Genomic DNA, 22,103 nt, shown 5'->3' with positions numbered 1-22,103 from the left:
AATGCCGAGGCCACGCAAAGAATGCAATGCTTGCATCTCTTCAGTTTATATAATTTCCTCCAACTAGGCATAATATTTCTTGACAGACTGTAAGAAGACTGAATATTTATCGCCACAAATATACATTATCTGAATTGCCTACAAAACTAAAAATATAAACTCCAAATCTGTTCAGTCATAAATCACTGGTAGAACAAAAATAGCTGTGGCTTACTCAATGGTCAAAGGAATAAAACCAGGGAAGGTTCTGTTTTTTCAAGGACAAGTTAGTTTTCTGAGCTAAAATCGTACCTGCCACAGCATATAAGAAGGGAAGGAAAATAAACAGAAGTGGGGAACAGGAAAACAAGAACAAAACAGGAGGAGTAAAGAGTTTCAGTGCCACAGTTTTCTGAGAAGGTGTGATTGATGTTCACTGCTGTAGAAAGCATGAGGCTGCATCCCAAACATTTCATTCCCTTCTACAAATGTCTCACTCCGTATCTCTCCCTATGTTCCCTAGATATTCTTGCCCTAAGTGGGACGATCCAGCCAGCATCAGGTTTTACACATGATCTAAAACATGAAAGCAGGAATCTCTCTGCCCAGGGGTCAGCTTAGGGTAGCATGAAACCTTACCCCTGCCTACGCTCAACACGAGGCCTTCTTCATGCTTTCCATTCGATAAAAGAATTTTCCTTCTGAAACAGGCAAATTAGTAAAAGTAAAGCTGTTGCCGCAGCTGTAAACTCATGGGAAATACATGAAAACTGAGCATGTATGAAATGAAGAGGGGATGGTGCTTTGAATGAAGAGGAGTTTCAGCATTTTAACATATTGACCAGCCAAGTTTGTAGCATGGAAAGAGCTGGATCCTAAGCAGGGGAAGACACACTCTCTGCTCCAGGGCTTGCTCACATCAAGGTCTCAGCTCTCAGCACAAACCTGCATACGTGGGCAATCAGGAATCATGAGAGGCCATAATAAAACCACTGTTTCACATCAACTCGAAGACCCAGCCCCTGGAGTTATGGGGGTGCAAGGAAACCTTAGCTTAATTATGGACAGTATAAGCTTTTTTTTCCCCTTCCTTTTTAAACTGACATTGTTTAACAATCTCTTGTACATTTTTGACCCAGATTACCTTTCCCCCCTCTTTCTGAGGGCTTCCAGCACTGCTTAGCAGCTTAAGTTAGCACTGAAGAATGCAGATGTAAAGACAGATGCGCCAGACACAACTGGCAGAAGGAAGCATGAAGCTAAAAAAGTATTTACTTCAAGAAAGCACCTTTCAGCTGAATTTCTGTCATATGGAAGGTGCATTTCAAAGAGAGGTTTTGTTGTTAATGTGAAATAACAAGAGCTTTGATGCTTAAGAGGAGGAAAACTGATAAATTCTCCAGTTTGCAATGAACAAAACAAGAGAGATTATTTGATAAGAGTACAATGAATGTACCTGGGTATTACTCTGGTTAGCAGGAAAGATGCTTCAGACACAGAAAATCATGTAATCATACTCAAGAAAACCAGAGAAGCTGGGCAGGCAATGAGGGAGGCCAGTAACAAATACACAGTGGGGTTAGCAAAGACACCAGTGCTCACAACAGGCATGTAAAATTAGGGCTAAGTAAAATGAACCCCCACGACAAAACGAGTTGGTGAGCATCTCACAGACACAGGCAGGAGAAAAAGAAGATTTAAGGAAGGCTGTGCACCAGTGAGCAGGGAGAAGTGAGCGCAGATGTGCAAACAGAGCTGCTGGTGTTTTCTGAAGCAAGGCCTCACGGTGGGGTGCAATGCTTCCTACGGAAATGTGTGCAGAAATCAGTTCCAGAGAAGTCAAAGATCCCGGTCTGTTTCATGCACTACCATCACAGATTAGCAAATGTGTTTTCTTTACATTCTGTGTGTTCGAGAGAAGCTGAAGAATATTTTTTTCTAGTTGAAACAGCTTCATTGGAACATTTGTAGCTTGCAACTGCTTGAAGGGCTGCCGGAGGCTGAGAAGGCATTTGCAGTGCACCTGACATGTAGTGCAGGATCTTTCTCTGAAATCTGTAAATTAAACCCAAGATGATATCAATAGCCATGTCAGATAAGATGTTCGGCCTGTTTCACTATCAGTGCATTTAATTTCCTCCTAATAACCTGCTTGGTTCTTCCAAGGAGAAGGAACATGCTCATCCCTCACTCCTCCTTGTGCTTATGTGCATTGTTTGGCCAGGGACAGCCAAAAACAGGAGTATGAAGGGCACAGCAGCATCTCCCTGGTGCCCAGAGGTGTAATGCAGAAGACCACCACAACGGAGGAGGTGTGGACCAGAAGCAGGGAGGTACCCACCCAGGACCGTGAGGGCTGGCTCTGCCGTGCAGCCCTATCTGGGTGAGCTGCGTCAACAGCCAGTGCAGATGAGATTGAGCTGTGTGTTCAGATAACGGCAAAACCACGAGAGGAATCAGCCTGGCTAGAAACCACGACCGAAGCCATCAGGAGAAGCAGCAAGATAACCACCGCCGACTGACTGACGGGGACTGCAGCTGCTGCTGCTGCCCTGTGCTGGCCAGGGAACTGCTCCAGGGTCTGCAAACTGGATTTTCCCCAGCTACACTCAACAGCACCAACTGGGCTTAAGCGGAAAACCCTCAGAGGAGCAAGGGGATGTGCGTGGGGGAAATTTTCCACCCCCTCTTGTCCTCTGGTTGCAGTTAACTCTGTGACACATCAATCAGGCTGGGCTAGGAGAGGCAGGAGACTGTCGTTCAAGTGTATCACCACAGGAACTTGTAAATCATTTTATGTAAAATCTAAACAACTTTATCATTGGAATATACTCGACTTAAAATAAAGCCACTATTGAAAATATTTTATCTTGGTGGTATGACTCACGAAAAAATGGCTAAGTATAAAAGGAAAGTTAATATAAGCTGTGAGAAAGACCTCACACAACAATATTACCAAATGACACAAGCCGAATATGCCTCACGCAGTAAAACCAATACACAGCAAAAGTCACGCCTGATACTTTGTGTCAGCTCTGATAAAAATTCACGTATCTGGCATATTTCTCCTTAAGGACTAGAGATACAGGTTAATACACATGCAAATAGGATAAAATAAGTCAGTTCAGTGATGAGGATGAAATCACTGTCCTGGAGCCTGGCATCTCGGAAGAAAACGCTGGATTAGGCAGTGCTGGATCTCTCGAGTAAGGATTTCGTGCCCAGGGTGGCACAAAATGATGCAGTTCACTGGGTTTATGCTCCAGGACTCCTGTCCCAACGCACGTGAACCACGAGAACACATGCCTGCCCTGCCGAAAGGATGTTCCCCCGTTGAACCATTATCACAGTCAGACTTTTACTGCCAATTTCTTCTAAAAAATGCAAATCGAGAAAACAGTTAACATAAGAACGAAAGAACGGGCCACAGTCAACCACAAAAACTCCCCATAAGGTTCAGCATGTGGGAAACAGATAAGTAAATGCTGCAAAAGATGAACAATATTTAAGTATTAACACAAATGGTTTTTTTGGGAAGGTTTATCTGGCATCTCTACCAGTTTTTCTCCAAGCTCTAATACAAAAATAACTACATCTAACTGTGACTGGGAGAGATGGCAGCAGCTCAACATTGCTCCCTTTTTTTCTCTGAACTCAGAAAAAAAAACCCCTATTATCTTATGTCAGACAAACTAATTTTCAGGTGATTTCAGATCAGAGTGAAGTCAGCAATGCATCTGCCAGTTCAGGAAGTTCAGTCAGTGGTGACATTCTCATCAGCCTGTGAAATGAGGGGATACGCGCGCAACACGAGGGCAGGAGAAATACGACCCTCCTCCGAGCTGTACAGCTGGTCCCCCATGCTCTAGCGTGAAGTGAAGGAGTTATCCTTTAGATCATACAAATGCTGAATGCAACAGTTGTGCATTAAACTATGAAGAGGGAGCCGGTGCTGACGGAGGTACACGTCTACCAAGCTGCGGTGGGACTGAGAGTAGACCAATGCTACATCTCATGTGAAGGAGCTGCCTCTAAACTTCTCCATCTTCACCCTCACATCAAGCAGGGGAAAGCCGAAAGCCCTGAAAATGTTTTGTGGGTTATCTCTGTTGGTCGTAACAAACAGAAAAAGAGAAAAGAAGAATTGTGATGGGAAAGAGCTTCAAAAATACGTTCCCTGTTGGGTGAGCTCTAGAGTGTTTAACAAGAAAAGCCAGAGAGGCCACGCACAGTAATGCTGAAAGAAAGGAAATGGTACTTCATTTTAGCCAGAGTCATAAATCTTACCATCTAACGGCAAAATGGCAAGCAGGGGAATTTTTATACGCAGATAATTAGTTGTGAGCTGATACCAGGTTTACTGTGCTGTGCACTCGGCGTGCGCGGCGCCTTCTCAACCTGCAAAATACCGTGTGAGGCTCTGGCTGCCTCGCTGTCCCTGGCTTTGCCGGGAGGTGTGTGGATGAACCTCCCAGAAACCCTTATAAAAAAAAAAAAAGGTGAAGTGGAGATGGATATTTCTGCTTCATAGAAATCTTTCTGAGGCAATACCAGAGAGATTTTTTTCAATGGGGAAAATGCACCATGCTTAAAAAACCACCCCCTCTGCTGCAGGGGAGATGGATCAACAGGACACCTTATCCCACTATTAGCATTCTTGTCTTCTGGGGTACAGATGCCACTCACAGATCCTGCAGAGCAGGCAGCTTGGGCAGGGGAAAGGTTGACCCATTGAAGCAGAGAAAGGAAATGTGGTTGAGGGAATTCATCAGCCAGAAGCAGCTGCAGAGCTGCCTCACAAGGACTGAAGTCAACTGGGTGCTCCCACCACTTGTACTGGTAACCATCAACCCATCTGCCCGTGCTCGTTCCTCGACATCTTGCTCTGTTTCAGAGCATGGCCAGGGACTTCCACTAGCGACAGACATGAGCAAAGACTCCTCTGCATTTAACAGTCAGACTGCACTTCCAGTCAAAGAAAAGCCGCTTTTCGGTTTCTAGATGAGAGGGTATCCAGGGGACACATGCCCGCAGCACGCAGGGCGTGCTAGATGCCAGTGAGCACCCTCAGCACTTCTGATGCTACCTTAGAAGGGACAAACTTGGTCTAGAGGAGGAGGTCTGGAAGCCTTAATCCTCAAAAGACACCCAAGTTAGAGAATGGCTCAGAGCAGCTTGCTCCTCCAAGACTGACTGAGGACACCTCAGAGACCACAAAGAGCCCACCCCGTTTGCAGCAGGAGCTCCGAGGTGGCACTGAGCTTGAGGAGGGAGCAGTGACAGGCTATGGCCCCTGCTGGCTGCCTTGGTGCAGCTCAATACTTTCTATGCATCTTCTACACTCTTTTTCTTCTCCAACTCAGTGCAAAAAGGCAGTTACACACCACTGCTCGATCATGCTCCTCTGCTGGTCCAAAAGAGCTGGGAGCAGGTTAAGGCTATGGGGCACACCAGCTCCACCATCCTCACAAGCTTTGTCTGCATGGGGTTAAGCAGCAGCTCTCTTGTCCAAGGCTCAGCTCTCTTGCTACCGTATGTTAAACTGAAAAACCAATCTGTATTTACTGCACTAAACTACAATTATGGGGTTTTTAAAATCATTCAGCCTAATGGTATGCAGCTGTCACAGAAATCTTTGAACACATCACTGGCTCTCTTTGAGCTGATTAACCAGATAAGGAACCGTAGCCAAAAGACATGAAAGGATGGGTCCAAATTTCAAGCTCTCAGCTGAGCAAAGAATTCCATTCAAAGGACTGTTTGAAATGGAGGGGGGAGAAGGTTCACAAATGAAGGTTTTGTTTACTACTGATATAAACAGCTGAAACACTCCCTGTCGCTCGGTTTAAGAATCAGCATGCACCGTGCTCAGAGCGGTGCTGAGGGGTATCACAGCTGTCACAGCGATCTGTGTGCATTCCAGTATTTGTGTCATTTTTTTTCTGGGCTGGAATTGAGGGAGAGCCTACCAACAAATCTAACTTTACACTGAAGAAACCTCCTTGTGATATTGAAGAGCTCCAAACCACAGCCCCTTCACTCAAACTGCTTCCGTTCAGCACGTTTCTTCAGATAGCCTAGTATTTTATTTTTTAATTCAAGACAGCTCTGTGTATTTGCTTTTATTTCTAGCATAATGTTTACTATTCCAATCAGAACGTTCTGTAATCTTGTCTAAATGTTTTATTATTAATTGCTGCACCCCTCACATACCGCTCCCCCCTTAATAATTATCCTCAGGAGAGGTAAACATTTCAACGCGAGTTACTTTAGTTAAAGCCATGAATATGCATTATTTATTTATTTAGGTAAACAGTAATTAAGAAAAATCACCCAGACTGTCTTCTCTTTGAAACAAGCACTACTTCACCAGCCTTGCCATGGGAACTGCAAGTCCCTTAAACACATATATTACTTTGTCCTCTTCCGCTGTGATTTACATTTGCGGGCCTCAGACCACACAAAAGCTGCTGTTATGACAGTCCCTGCATTGTCCGAGGTCGTGCAGAGTCCAAAGCAACCAGACTCACTCTCCAGGATGAGCAGCAGGTGCCCCAATGCCAGCAGAGAAGAAAGCAACATCTTGGCTGCAGGATTAGGACCAGAGCACAGATATCCATCACCCAACACACTGATTTTGAAGTTTTTTGCAGCAAGACCACCTCTATTAACGTCAAAATGCTGATGACCCCCTCTGCTCTCTCTCCATAGAAGAGAGCTACGGCCTTACAAACCGAGGGGCTGTCACCACTGTGGCCTCTCCATGCTAAGCCAAGGAGCATCCAGCACCAAAGTGATGAGTGTTTGTTGCTGGAGTGGTGAGATAGCCCAGTGTGCCACAAATACAACCTATGCATGGGGCAATAAGCAGCTGAGTGGCTCCACTAGGATATCTTCCTCAGTATTCATGACCTCAAATATTGCAATGCCTCATCTCACCTAATATTTTCACCAGCTTCTACCACAGATGGTGACAGAACCAGACAGGACCACAGGGAATGAAGCCGCTCACAGGGCACTAGATTTTTTAAACTAAAACATTAAGACGTGTCCAACAGTCCTGACATGGGCGATCATCCAGCCTAAGGATTGCATTGGTGCTACGAGAGAGGAGTCAAAATGTCTCCAAATGACAAAGGGATTTTCGCAGACCTAGAATTATTAAGTAAATAGATAAAACTGCGGTCTGGCCTTTGTTTCGGTTTTCAGAGCTAATTTCCGGCCACCGTTCAGAGAAATGCTTTGCATTTCCATTTCTGACTCACCCGTTTTAACAAGCGCACTCGCTGGAATTACTAAGCATGGGATCCGATCAAAACATTTCGCTTTCTGAATCAAAGTGTTTTTCAATTTTATTGATGTGAACTTACATGTACATTTAACGTGGTGACTGGCAACCTGGTGGTATGCGGGTACAGTTCCAGTGCGCAATGCGATGGGTGAGGACCCCTCTCCCATCGGGTGCCAGGCGTCCCACCGAAGCACGGGGGTGTCTCCCAAATTCTGCACAACCACTTGGCACAGGCTGACGCCGGTCTCTTGCATCCCGATCACAAAACAACACATGCTTCCAGAAACACGTTTAAACATCGGGTATGAATGAAAAGCATTCCTGAAAAGAATCTGTTACGAAACTGAGAATCGGAGACCGCCGCAGCGCTGTGCTTAAGTTGAGTCATCAGTTCCCTTTACAGCCTAATAATTGACACTGCCTTGATCAGAATGACTGATCTGAATGTTGTTTTGTGTTTGTGTGTTTTTTGTTGTTTTTTATTTTATTTTAAAAAATAGATTTCCTATGTAAACAAGCTGCCTGTCATCTTGCAGAAGTGTTTGTGTTTGCCAGTTCACGGGAAACATCTGTCAAAAACAGATTTCGCTCTCCTCAGTCAACTCGGTACAATGTGAATCAGACTATACTACAAAGAAACCAAAAACAGGTCTTGTTACAGAAAAAGTACGCTGCCGACTCTCAGTGGAAGCATTGATTTTATTGCATTTTCTTGGGATTAAATGCTGCAAAGATCATTAGACGAGCTCCCTCCTTCCCCTGAAAGATCTTTCCCCCAAAGGAAATCCTGGGAATTTAAGAGCTGCTTTTCTCCCCTCTCCTTGCACTTTTTCAAAATGAAGTACCTTCTAGGAAGAGACAGACAGGAGAAGAACTGGGGTTCAGTGAAACTGCAGAGCACGCCGATTTCCCACCTTTCGACACCAGTACTGGAATAAGGGAGTGATTCCCTTCCTGGTGCTTTCAACAAACAAACACTCCCACACGTCTGCATCCCGCGGGTCGCACCTCCCCAGAACGAGTCATTAATTATTTTCACATCTTCTAAACAAGGAAAGATCAAGTGAGACTGCAACTGCCTCTAGTGGTGTTTTCTGAAGAAGAGGTGACACAAAACAGGGCAGCTGCTACTACCGGCACAAGGGTGATGCTAGAGAGATGTACTGCGGGTCTTCTGCCCAGGAATCTGCCCTGGAAGAGCAAAATCATTAAAGTGAATGAAAAAAAGAAACCAAAGGGAGAAACAATGGTGAGACTTGAACAGAAAGGGGATTAGACTACCCCATTATCATAAGAAAATGGAGAGGAGGTGACGGGGGCAGGAGGAACAGGCTCAACTGATACCCCCCAGGTGTCAAGGTTGGGACTGAACACAGAGCCCTGTGAAACAGAACAGTAATTTATAGGTTACAGAGACAGTATTTGAAACATTTAACATTGGATGCATGCTCTTATTTTAAGTATGTCCCTGAATGGGTGAGAAATTAATGGCCATGTCTACATTAGCCTTTGTCACCAGACTGAAACCGTCAGTACTGTGGAGCTGATGTGGAGCACCCACCAGCAGCTGGAGTTCATTGGCACAACTCTCTGCTTGTATCAGTAACTCATGGATTACACAGCACGCTACTACTTAAAAACAAGGCATGGAGACAGGAGAACCTCGATGTACTTTGGAGAAGACAGCAGAGGACACAACTAAACACCAAGTACTGAGAGCAATACAATGGCAGTTTTTAAAACGAGAAGACAGGTGAAATCTAAAGCTGTGGAGGAGAAGGAATGATGGAACAAATGGCATTAAAAGGGAGAGGAAATTTTTTTTTTTGCTGGGGATGACATTAGATTTAATTTCCTTAACTGTGTAGGTGGCTGGACATGAAGCTAATACTCAAAAGTATCTGCAAAATATTGTACTCTGTCTCATTCGAACAGGGCAGAAGTGGATTTAGATGAAAGTCTTGCTTTTGAAAGACAAAACTTCTTAACATAAGCAATTTACACAGCTCTTTTAAATTAAAAAATCACTGCAGAGCTACATTTAGGAAACAAACCTATAATAATACTAAACAAGATCCAATCTCAATTGTCATTTAGAAATGATATGCAGAAGCATATAGCTTCACCTATATTCAGCACAGACCCCAATGAGTATCATCAACCTTAAAACGTATTTGGGGAATCTCATATTTACACTTTTACTTAAGCTATTTTAGAGAGAAATGGACAGACACTCCCAGAATGTGAGGAGACACACATTTTTAGCCAGATTTGAGAAGAGACTGCACTTAACACTGATTTTATCTGCCTGCCCTACAATAACACATGCTTCTGACCACGACTTTTATAAACTCTTTGAAGTTTTATTATTCCAAGGTACAAGGGTGGCAATACCAAGACAGAGGAAGCAGAGAAAAAATGATTGGGAATTAAAAGCCCTTTGCACTCTCAAGCCAGCAAGTGAAAGAATCATGTTTGGCTTGATGAAAACGTTGCCAATACTAACAAACCATTTGCCGTCTGGCGCTGCGTACCAGCAGGCCATGTACAAACATACATTAGTGTTCTGATGCAAGCTAGGTGGGCAAAATTTGAAGTGTACCTGCCATGGCTGCTTTCTAGTTCATTTTGTACCCGCTCTCAAATGTCAGGATGAAAAAAATTAAAGCATGGGGCACAAAGCAAACCTGGGGTCACCACCTCATAAAGAAAGGCAACTAAAATAGGAAAGACTGTATTTTACATGTCTGTCTAGGTCTCCCTAACAGCTCAACTCAAACAGAAGTTAGTATCAGTATCATCACCACCCCAATTAACCATCACCCGAAGCAGCAGTAGTATGCATTAGGCCAGAATCAAAGTCAACTCCACGACCAGAGCAACAGATGACTTTTCTTATTATCTCTGGCATGATCCATGCTCACCATTTATTCCTGTAAGAAAAACGTTCTCTGCACACAGTCATTATAGCTTAACCTTGCCACATGAAAGAGCTTCTCTTTCCAATTCTCATGGCTTCTGGAGGGTTTTTCTGTTTGGTTTTTGACTCATACCACAAAACCTGCCTGTTCTGCCTTGATTACCTTGTTTTATTATTCTCTGTAGTCTTGGCGTTTGTTTAAAATTATGTTAAAAACAGGCAGTTACACAGAGCATGATTAGTACAGCAAGTGCCATAACCAAGCAATGTTATATATTTTATTGCTTATGAAGTCAGTGTACCAGAACCAGCCAAATCTATTAGTTTGGTCTGAAAGTATGTGCTTCCCTTCCTGCCTGTAACAGGATAATTAATAATTGGAAGAAATAACAGGGAATATAAGCATGGTGGTAGGTAAGCACTCCTAATGACATAAGCTCACATTCGGATCAAGGCTTGTGGTTTGGGTTTTATCTCTAGGAAGAAAAAATAACAAAGTTTGTGTCTCAGTGTGTGACAAGGACAAATGCCACACTGCTCAACTGTCATCCCAAATTACTTATTACCTGTGCCAGTGTCCCCATCTGACTGAAAAAGTCTGTACTTCTCTCTGAAGCTCTGCAAGTGAAAAATTAAATCTAATGTTCTCCATTTGTTCAGCGGCTGATGAAAAACTCATTAATGAACATTTGGGCAAAAAAGGCTCTCCACAATTACAGCACACAGTTATAAAAGCCAATGCATACTGGCCAGCAAATGTTTCTATGTAGAAAGTGGCTTAACACAGCTTCCTAATCGGTAAATAGTGAGAGGAAATTCTGAATAAATATTTGTTTTCCCGTATTTATTTCTACACTGGGTGAGGCAAGGCGAAAGGATGTTTAGGCACTGAACTGATTTCAGGTTTTGTTCTCAGTGCACGATTTGGCCTGCAATGTCATAGGGTCTTTAATCTCATATACCTCGTGGATCCTATAAGCATCATCATCATAATGAAACCAGACACAGCTTACTTCCCGTTCCCCCAGCCCGACACCAGCAGGGCATGCTGAAACGAGAGAGTCACTGATGTAAAACTGACTGAAGGAGGCCACCCATCATTTCAGCCGCTTGGCTTCACCTCCTCACACCAAACAGTGCCCCCTCAAGCTGCTCCTGCCAACACGCAGGTCACGCAGCACTGTAACCCAAACCATAAGGCCCAGAAGACGTCCAGTGTAGCTCGTTCACAGGAAAGGTGGAAAACATTCTCAGGGTGTTTCTACAATTTCTGTTGCTATCAGCACAATCAGATTTTATTGAACTGTAATCCTAGGTAAGGATATTGAATCTTACAGCTAAAGTCAACTACACTGCGTTAAATAGCCGGCTTCCTGACTTGCAGGAGGAAAATAACTTCTTCGGTATAAAGCTAAACTAGTTCAGTAACTCGTTACTTGTTGAAACAGCAAAGGACAACTAAGTGCTTGCCATATTTTCAGACACCAGTCCTTCAGAGACGTAAGCAGAACAAATCCTCAGTTTTACCAGTTGAGAAAAGGGGAAAGCACAGCAGGCAGAGAGGGGACATCTGAAGTGGCAGCAGCACCACACCTCAAACCAGCCGTGTCTTGTCATGGCAGGGGGCTCTGAGCTAACCAGCCTCAGAGGGGATGAGGCATTGCTTTTCCTGTAATTGAAAATCCTCATACTTACAGGGTTGGATTAGACACAGCGGCAAACCTAGAGCCTCACTGTGCCTCTCCAAGTGATATTCATCTAAAATGAGAGTAACTCAACCAAAATCAGTGGAGCTGCTCCCCAGTCCACCAAGGTTTGGGAAGGACTCTCAATCACAGCCTTGCCAGTGCAAGTGCCCAGTGCTACCCTAACCTGCCTGCTGCCTTCTCATGTACTCTCCATGGACATCCACCTCTGACCACGGTCAGAGGCAGGGCTGGCGGACCTCTGGTCTGACCTTCATTCTGCATCCCAGCTCAAAATTTAGGCTGCTGTGTGCTGCCTTCAACTGGAGGTCTGAATGAGAAACCAGAACCAAAACAAATCATCTCATGAATGAGGAGAGAGGGAAAGCTAAGTGAAATGGTAGGGGAAAATGAACAGGAAAGTAACCTGATGAGAGAGCTACTCAAGAAAAGCCAACCTGCCCAAGACAAAGGCTGGCTGCCATTCAGGAGTAAGAAACAAGCAGAGGAGGGAGAACCTGGGAGAGAAGAGCACCTTGTGCCACTTCTGTATCCTACCAGACACAAGTCACGATGGAGAAGAAAATTCTCAAGAGAAAAGTCAGTACAGGGAGAATCGGTGGCAGAAAGAGGTCCAGGTGAGTATGGATCTCAAAATAAGGCTGAGGAAGCATTTCTGTGGATATGGGAAGAGGACTGAAATATGTCAGGGATGGGAGGGCTACACAGATCCCAAAGAGGAGCATCTCTTATTAAACTTGGCAGCTCGGACAAAGTTGAGGGTCAGGTCAAAGCAAGGTTTGTGAAAGCAAGGCCAAAAAAGCGGAAGGCAGTAAGAAGGTGGGAGGACAGGAAACAGCAAGAACAGTTGCAGCAGAATCAAACAGAAAACAACACTCTGGTCTGAATATGAGCCTGTCTGTACTTTCAAGATCTCATCAGTGGCCGGAGAAGAGCATTACTAATGTTTGGAGAAGAAAAAGAGTGTAGTTTTCCCAGAGGAAAAAAAAAATCCTGTAAAGGGTGAGAAAAACGTAACTGTCAACCCACAGGAGATAAAAGGACACATCAAAAGGCATGTGACTTGTCATTTCTGATTCCTTACTCAGAATTAGCATCGGCGCTGGGTGAAATTCCTATCGAAATATCTTAAAGGAACAGTGGAGGAGCAGAGGGACTGAAGGCCAATGGTGGTAATGAGCTATCTGGACACCCTCAGCAGGTGCAGCAACACTGTGCCAGTGCACACCTTGTCAGGAGGCCAGGAATATGACAGCCCACTCCCTCGTACCACCTTCCTCAACTGCTAGGGTCACCACCTTGACCGGGCTCAAGCATTCTTGGGTTTCTTTCCTACACACAACTGTATTTAAACATCAAGATATTACATCGGGAGTATCTGGGGAGATGACAGAAGCTGTGTTTCTGATCCTGTTGGGTTTGTGTGGGTTGTGTGTGTTGAGCAGACAGGAATGACTCCAAGCCATGAGGAGACAGACTGGGAGGAGAAAGGCGAGAGACAGGGAGTACTCCAAATGCCTGCCGTTGCACCAGGGTAGCCAAACTCCGCAAGAAACAGGCCTGAAAGACTCAGAAAATAAAAACCCAACTCCTTCTAGATCTGGAAATAATTTCCTCTACTCTTGAGCTCTGAAATGCGAGCAGCATGGGTGATTATCCCCTGTGAGGAAGCACATCACTCTCGCTCCAGTCCCTGGGCTGGGTCCCCCCATCACAAGATCCGCATCTTTTGGCAGCATCAGCAGGCTTCACCTTCACGGTGGAAGGGAGGAGAATGATATCTGCTGCACAAATAAGGAAGTTGGCCATTGGGCAGATGAAGGAGGTTGCCCAAGGACGCAGAGGAAACCTGTGACTGAGGTAGGGAACTGAACCCAGACCATGAGTTCCAGTTGGGTGCCCAGTCCAAGCTGGGTGGCTGACAGACCCCCTCTTCTACTGGGGCTTTGAAATTTAAGTTTGGTGGGTTCTTTAATGAATGTATTTTTTTTTCATTTGTCTAGCCACTACGTTTCATTTCACTCACACTTCTGCTTTGCAGAAGCTTTTTATTCCGTTTCTTTTTTGTTTTGCTTAAAAAACCAACATAACCGAACATTAAACAGAATTTAAAATTCACTATTTGGTTTCCTTCCCTTCCAACATCAGCCTCTCCCTAGCTCTCAGTGTTGTGTCCTTTGTTTGTGCAACCCATGTTCAAAACCATGGCTTCAACAAAACACATCAGTGATATTTAGAGGAAAACGTCTTATTCATAGCTTCAAAGAATTACAGCAACTGCTTATGCAAACAGCAGCGATGTGAGGCAGCGGAGCAGATCTGGTGGGAAAACCAGAGAGAGGAGATGCACAAAAAAGGTAAGTTCCCAAGTAAGTGCTCTGATGATGCTATGCCTCACGTTAAAATGAGCCATCAGCTGAAGAAAAGCTACCAGTAAGCCACGGCATCAGACTGCCTAGGTTCAGCTAATGAATCACTGGGCAAACGTGAGCAACGTGCTCACAGCCAGGGCAGTCTTCATGATGGGTGAGAAGAGTGTCTCCTCCATTATCATCATGATCTGTGGTTTAATTGATATCTGAAAACATCTTAAGATCTACCAGTGAAAGGCATATAATATGTATTTCTAAGACAAAATTCTGTGGTATTACACTATTTGCAAGGAGGTGCAACAAGTCAAACTGCTATTTCACGAAATAATTCACACTGAATCCCTTACAGAAAGTCTCAAGATCTTGAGAGGGAAAAAGTGGCTAATTTCCACCTGTGTAATAACTAGCACAGTGAGAAAGAAGACGACTTCAGAGTTTTGTGAGAAAATGCTGCAAAACCACAAACTTTCAAAAGTGCCCAATATGCTATTTTCAGCTTATCAGAATGCAACCCAAACTATCCACAGCTAACCAAGGTGCATCAGAAGTTTGTCATCATCCCACTTCCACCACAGGCTTTCAGTAATTTTTGCCCACTGTGCATCCAAGGCTGTCAAGCCCTACAAAATAACGTGACTTTTATGCTTAAAGCAGACGAGCAGCTGCAAAAATAAACCTCTAAAAATACTGAATACTTGGTCCCGCTCAGCAGCTGGAAAAACAATTACTGACTGAAAAATTCAGTGTTTGATATTACTTAATAGTTGGGGAAAAACTATACATGAATCATAATTAAAATTTATCTAACTATTTAAAAGCATTGCATCTACTGTTTGAGGCTTCACGGAGAGCCAATATGCGGCCTTCTGGCACCACTAAACAGACTAATGCAGTTAAATTGGAAGGACATGAGGCAGAAAGCCACGCTGGAATAGTGAATCCTTCATGAACTGCTACAACTGAGATTGCCTCAGTAGTGTGTGCCCTGTGACACCAGGTCCTAACCTGCTCTACCAAATGAGTAGCGACTACCTCAAGGTAAATTAAAGAAACACACAGCTTCTGCTGCTGGAGTGATTCAAACACCACGACAAACTGAACGAAAATCCTGTGCTAACAGCAATGGAGCAAAAAAGCTTCCCTTGAAACAGCCACAAGGCTTATGGGCAACCCTATGGTGGTGCCAACCCAGGGCTGGGTGGCAGCAGGGCTTCCTGTTGGCAAAGTGCTGTGGTGCCCTGTGAGAAAGGACCAGAAGCACTCATCACCCCTGGAGGAGCCAGGCTCCTGCCTCCCATGCTGAAAGTGTGGCCAGCAGGACCAGGGACATGGTTGTCCCTCTGTACTCAGCCCTGGTGGGGCCACACCTTGAGTACTGTGTTCAGTTTTGGGCCCCTCACTATAAAAAGGACATTGAGGTGCTGGATCGTGGCCAAAGAGGGGCAGTGAAGCTGCTGAAGGGCCTGGAGAACAAGAATTATGAGGAGCAGCTGAGGGAGCTGGGGTTGTTTATCCTGGAGGAGGCTGAGGGGAGACCTTATCGCCCTCTACAACTACCTGAAAGGAGCTTGTAGCGAGGTGGGGTTCGGTCTCTTCTCCCAAGTAACAGGAGGAAATGGCCTCAAGTTGCACCAGAGTAGGTTTAGATAGGATATTAGGAAAAATTTATTCACTGAAAGGGTTATCAAGCACTCAAACAGGATGCACAGGGAAGTGATGGAGTCACCATCCCTGGAGGTATTTAGAAGACGTGTAGACATGGCACTTAGGGACATGGTTTAGTGGTGGACTTGGCAGTGTTAGCCTAACAGTTGGACTCGATGATCTTAAGGGTCTTTCCAATCTAAATGATTCTATGAAAGCAACAGCAATTTAGGTCCAGAAGCAGACAAAGCATTCACAGGCAGGATGCTACAAAGAAACATTTTGTCTTGTTCTAAATTTCTAATTATAAATTTTCTTAGAGACTTTTTGAGACTTTTTAGAGCAACTGGGTCCTTTCTTCATCTCATTCACATCCACCCATGCAGAATCAGGCTGAGCACCCAGGTCCAAGAGGCACAGAGCAAGGATGAAATGGCAGTCAGTGTATCTGGCAGGTAACTCCTGGCAGAGCTGAGGCAAGGATTTTTGCCTGGCACAATCTCATCTGGAGAGTGACCCAGCAGTGTTGGCTGACTGCAGAGAACAAAAATCCACAAACAAGAAACTTATTCAAAAATACTAACTCAATGGCTTTACCACTGGGTTTGAAGGACTTGGTCTGGGGATTAGCGTACATGTATTTTTCTAAAAATTAGTTTATGTACAACAAATGTAACCTGAAGGGAGTATTTTGCAAGGTGCTGAGCAGTGTGAGCAGCCTGTATAATATGCTTAACTTTAACTGACTTGAGCCCTATGTCACTAACCCTCCCACCCTTGCTCTCTGAAGCAACCGTATTATCAGATGCCTTTTCAAGGGAAATGCACTTAAGTCATAAATACTTCTCATATCATACTTCTCAAAACCTGCATCATCATCATGAGAAAAATGAAGGCAATATAAAAAGAAATAAAACAGTTATAAAATTTCAGGTCACAAACATCCTCAAACGGATGCTTTCAAAAGGAACTGCATAAATTGCATGATGAGGTTTCTTTGGTGTACATCTCAAAGGATGATGTTATTAATTTTAGGTGCAAATATGTTCTCAATGCCATACTCAACGCAATTGGCTTTTAACGTGAAATGGGATCTTTTTCATCAGCATACACTCCTCATGGAGACAGATGTAGCTGACCAAATTCACCACCATGCACAGCTTACTAAGGTTCCCTAGCCATACCCACAGCATGTCCAAGAGACAAACCAGTGCTCTTTTCTGATCACTTAGGGCACCTATCCATGGGGTATTTTGAGTCGAGTTAGGTAGATCACAGTCTGTGCCTCTGGAATATCTCCACAGAGCATTTGCCCTACCAGAACCAGCATAGCTAAAATGCTGAAGTGCAAAAAGCGCAGGCAGGGATGAACACTCAAAGAACACGTATGTCACAGAGTGAATAGCAAAATAGAGCAGTATGTATTTTGGCAAATTTCCTTACAGGTTTATATGCAGCTGCCTGTTCTCAGAAATGTTCAGGTACCACATTTCAGAGCAAGTCAGCAAAGAGCCTTTAAAGGACTTTAGCTCTGTGCTTCAGACATGGGAGTGCTCACGGTCCCACATGCACTGCTACTGTCTACTAGATGTGAAACTATGAAATTACAAGGAGCAATCAAAACACCTAAGAATTGCCCCCAAACTGAAGAAACCATTTCATGCTGCTTTCGCAAAAATACTTACAACACAGTCCTGGAAGCTATTTTCAAGCAAGCCAACTGCTGCTCTAGACAGTTTACTGGATGGCGTGGCTCAGCTCTTTCATACAAGCAGCACCTACAGTTATATCTAGAAAAGGAAATAAAAACCAAAATCCTTTGTGAGCAAATACGCAAATAAAGCCATATCTCTTTTTAAAACCATAACCAGGTTACAACTAGCTTTAGCAGGACTTGATGAAGTTCTCATGCCAAGCTTCACGTGTGCTGCCTGCTTACAGTAACAAGCTCCAAGGCGCTGTCAAAGCCTACTTTGGGTGCTGAAGCTGAGAGCGACTGTGCCTGAGAAAAAACCCCACGCCGACCATATCAAAGCAGTGAACAAATGCGCGCAGCTGTTTTTCTCATCTAGTTCAGCTTGCAGCATTCGCAGGAAACGCAAGACGAAATACTGGCACTAGAGCCAAAAAATGTAGGTGATTTCAGCAAGGCCAGGAATTCCAGGCACTAACTTCTTTTTTCTCTCTCTTGAGTGGGTGTTCACTTCTAAGTTGTAGGCATGTCAGCAATTCAACGACGGAGCGAATTAATGTTCAACTTAACAGTCATTGTTAGGTTGGGAGGTTATTACTGCTTGTTCTGCTGAAGTGACAGACTAAAATAGGTTTGTAGCTGAAAAATTGTTTTCTACAATACATATTCCCTGGCTTTTCATACCAAATCATTTTCTTCTATCGCGTCAACTCTGACTGTATGAACCATCACTAGCAGCTCCACCACAGCAGCTGGGATGGGCAAGAAGCAGCAGCAAGGGGACAGCCAACGAAGAAAGCTCTCAGCCCCCATCATTTCTCCTTGGGCTGCCATCCCTCTTTATTTTTTTTTTTCCCAGGCATTTTATGTTATTTATGTGAGACTTCTTGACAAAGAAGCGTGCTCACATTTGTGGGACACGTCCTGCTTTTAAAGCAAGCGAGCAAAGGCAAAACCCAAGAGCAAAGAGAGGGCTCTACTTCATCTGGACACAAGCCTGAGAAAGCTGTCTGCTGTCAGGCACGACTTGGGGCATCGGCCAGAGAGTTGTGATTTCCTAGCTTTGCAGATGATTATTACTAATGGAAAACCCAAATTATCAAGGTTGAGCTGACTGGTACAGAGGAGGGAAAAAAATACCACCACATGCCGAATTTTTGCAGACTCAGATCCATTCTGTACTAGTAAGTGAGCTTTTATCCTCCCCTCCTTTGTTTTTTTTTTCTTTTAGTGTAGCTCACAAGCTGCTGACAACTCACACTGTACTCAGAGCTGTTCACACCGCACAAAGTGTTTACCACTCACAACTGATGCTAAAAATTAATTTACAGCACCACTACAGCAAGCTTTGACAAATTGTCATGTGTTGACACAGTCATAAGTTGTTGGTTAAAAAAAGTAACACTTCCCTCTTCTGCCACCTCATGTTTGAGACCAGGGATGGGCACATTATGCAAAGTTTGAGGGTTTGTAAGCTTCACAAATGTTTGGGCTTCACAAAACAAGCTTGGTTGTGAAAGTTTTTTTCTCTTACAGTTAGGGGTGTGTTTATTGCCAAAAAGACTCTAGTAAGGAAAAAAAAAAATCCTTTCCCATCTACCAAGATCTGTGTGTTGAGCAAAACCAGGAGAAAAGGCTGTAAAATAAATAACCTTGCATGATACTTGTTCTAGATAAGATCAGACCAGTGACAAATACCTTGTATCAACTAAGAGCTGTAGACACCACCCTCCTACTGTAGAAAGGAAGGAAAAAAATACAGCTGCAAGTAAGAGTTTTAATTGTTCTCAGCTGTCACACAATGTTATCTTAAGTGAATGCATTTATTTCTCAATTCTTCTGTATAGATCTGTAAGAAAAAAAGAAGCGGTGGCATTCATCAGACAAGGTCCAAATTGATTTCCGTGTACTTAAAGATAGTAAGCGTTAGTCAGCACTCGTGTCTACAGCAGCTCTTAAATTTTATCTCCTCCTCTTCTTCCTCAGGGCAGGATAAATAATCTGTCTAGTTTACACCCTGGAATTGGTAATGGACACAACGGCGGTCTCAGCCGAAATGAGCAGTGCTTCGGTGGTGATGCTGACTTAAAACATTAGCACCACACTAGGCTATAAATCAAGGTAAAGAAACAAGGCCAAGGATGGAGAGAACCAAACCAGCAAGACATAACCAAGGCACCTATTTGGTCAACGTGTCAACAACTTCAAGTTATTTTCACTTCTCTAGTCTTCTGAGGTTTAGGTTGCTCTGCACTTCTGCAGAGATACCCCTGTAAGCGAGGTACTGTCAGCCAGCAACCAAACCAAGTGGTTGGTTGGTTTTACCTGCAGCGTTGTCGATGGCCAGGAGAGAAGAAAGGGAGTCAGGTTGGGCCCGACCCCAGGCAGAAGTCGAAATGCAAGCAATAGTCCAGGGCAGGAAAGCACAGTACTGTGAAATGACCACTCTCGGTGCCTGCTGAGGAGCACTTAAAAGCCACTGCTTTATGTTGTGCACCAGTGACCTGGACTTGCAGTGCTCCAATACCTCTCCCCAATCTCCATCACCTTGCAAGAATGCAGAGGAAATTCATTCAGGAAATTAACTTGGCAACACAAGGAATTAATCTTTTTTTTTTTCTCCTAACACTAGCAAAAAGAAGAGACACTTTGAGTGGCTTTAAAGTCCTGAAGAGAGGTAACGCTGTACCATTGCAGAACCAATCCACCTGCCCCATGCCTACACTGGTGCAAGAGTGACCTATGTGATTTCTCTACAATACTCAAAATGCATAACCTCAAGCAAAAAGAGCTCCTGCAAAACATTAAGGAGGGATGAAATTTCATACAGACTCTTCACTTGCTTACACCTCACACATCCTGTACAGAATTTCTTCATTATCTGAGATGTTTCGGATGACAATGAAATACATTACTGAAATAATGAAAATGAATTTCAAAAAAATAATGAACTTCATGACAAATGAAATACATTACTCTCTGATCTAATGGAAGCAAAGGACTTTTACGTCAGGATGGACATTATCTTGTGCTGCTGACTGGAATGATATCATGCAGGCTTAATTAGCTTAGATTGCTGCACATTTACAAAAGCACTCAAGTGGCAACTCCTACCTCCCTCCCCTAAAGTAACAAAAATTTATAAATATTTTCAGTGCACCACATGAAATGCATTTTTTCACTGGATTCAGTCCAAGAGTCAATGAGGTTGAAATAAGGACAATTCGACTATTCAGTAAAAAACTTCAGCTGTGTAACTACCCAGAAGGCAACACTATTTTTCCTTCACCTTGGAGGAAAACTAATAAAATAATTTTTCCTTCTTTGCTGTATAGAAGGAAATACAAGGAAATTAAACTACCTGATTTTTTACTTGGGGATGGAAAAAGCTCAAGACATCCGCATTTACCCAGTGAAGAATACTACTAAGAAAAAAAAGTGGGACTTGGGGTTTTCTGGGTTTTTTGGTTTTGGGTTTTTTCGAGAAAAAGTATCTACTTGTGACAACTTTTTTCCTGATGGATCCAACTTGTGAGTGTGAAGAAACCACCCACAAGCAGAAGGGCTTCGCTCGCCAAGTCCCTTGTGTGAGCTTGTGCCTGCTCTAACCAATGCAGGGCCAGTGCAGGAAGGTTCAATACAGGGGGAAAAACAGACCAAGAACCTCCTGTGGCCTCCCTGCATCACACCTCAAAGGGGATTATATGAAGCTGTCCTGCTTTCTTGACGATGCGCTCATATATATTGAACACATATACTGCATATGCACTGGGTAGCTCCTGCCTGCATGGGATGCAAACTGTGTGAAACAAACTCCCCTTGCTACAAATTTATAAAAAAAAGAAGGTTGCAGCTTTCTTATTGCCTGGGCACCACTTTTCCAACCAGCGAGGACAGGATGCTAACCCAAATGCTTCAGAGGTGCTGGGGTGTGAGAGGGCCTCTCCCCTCCCAGGGCAAGTGGCACCAGTGACTAACTGCACCGTGAGCAATGTTCCTGTCTCTGCTCTGTGCCTGTCTTCACGTCACGGCAAAGGTCACCGCGTCACAACACCGAGCTCTGCCACCCACCAGCAAACAGGGAAGGAGCTTATCTGGACAAACTGGCAGGCCCTCCTGCCAGCATTTGAGGGCGGGGGGAAACCTTGCAGCTTTCCGCTTGGGGTGGTGCTTCAAAAAGGGCTCCAGCTCTCAGACCTTAAGAAGGGATTGAGATGCTCAAACTGCCTTTAACAGAAAGGATCTCAATCTGCACCAGCTTTGCACAGCAGGTTTTGCTCAGCAAAGCCCAGCCCCTAAAGAAGCTGTTCCTTTCCTGCCTCTCCCTCCCTGGTGCAGGAGAGGGAGCAATGAGAAGCGACAGCTCTGTAAGCATGAAATGGTGGGAAAAGGCATCAGATTTTTGTCCTCTATGGAGCATGCCTTGCGTTTCCAGCCCTTTCAAACAGAAGGAATTTGGTGGCCCTATGAGGAGCTGGCTCGAAAGCCAGCATTCCTG

General features: G+C 44.2%; 1 protein-coding gene across 1 annotated transcript in view; it reads right to left on the bottom strand.

Annotated features, from left to right (window-relative positions):
• BACH2 (BTB and CNC homology 1, basic leucine zipper transcription factor 2) overlaps positions 1-17,704 on the bottom strand; it is a 98,863-nt gene extending 81,159 nt beyond the window's left edge. The window contains exon 1 of the mRNA XM_010189555.1: positions 17,594-17,704. The gene's annotated coding sequence lies outside the window, so the exon portion shown is untranslated. The remainder of the gene's footprint in view (positions 1-17,593) is intronic.
• Positions 17,705-22,103: the final 4,399 nt, after the last annotated feature.

The sequence above is a fragment of the Mesitornis unicolor genome, unplaced genomic scaffold, assembly GCF_000695765.1.
Source record: "Mesitornis unicolor isolate BGI_N332 unplaced genomic scaffold, ASM69576v1 scaffold10138, whole genome shotgun sequence".
Classification (NCBI taxonomy): Eukaryota; Metazoa; Chordata; class Aves; order Mesitornithiformes; family Mesitornithidae; genus Mesitornis; species Mesitornis unicolor.
This window is presented reverse-complemented; position numbering and strand designations above follow the sequence as displayed.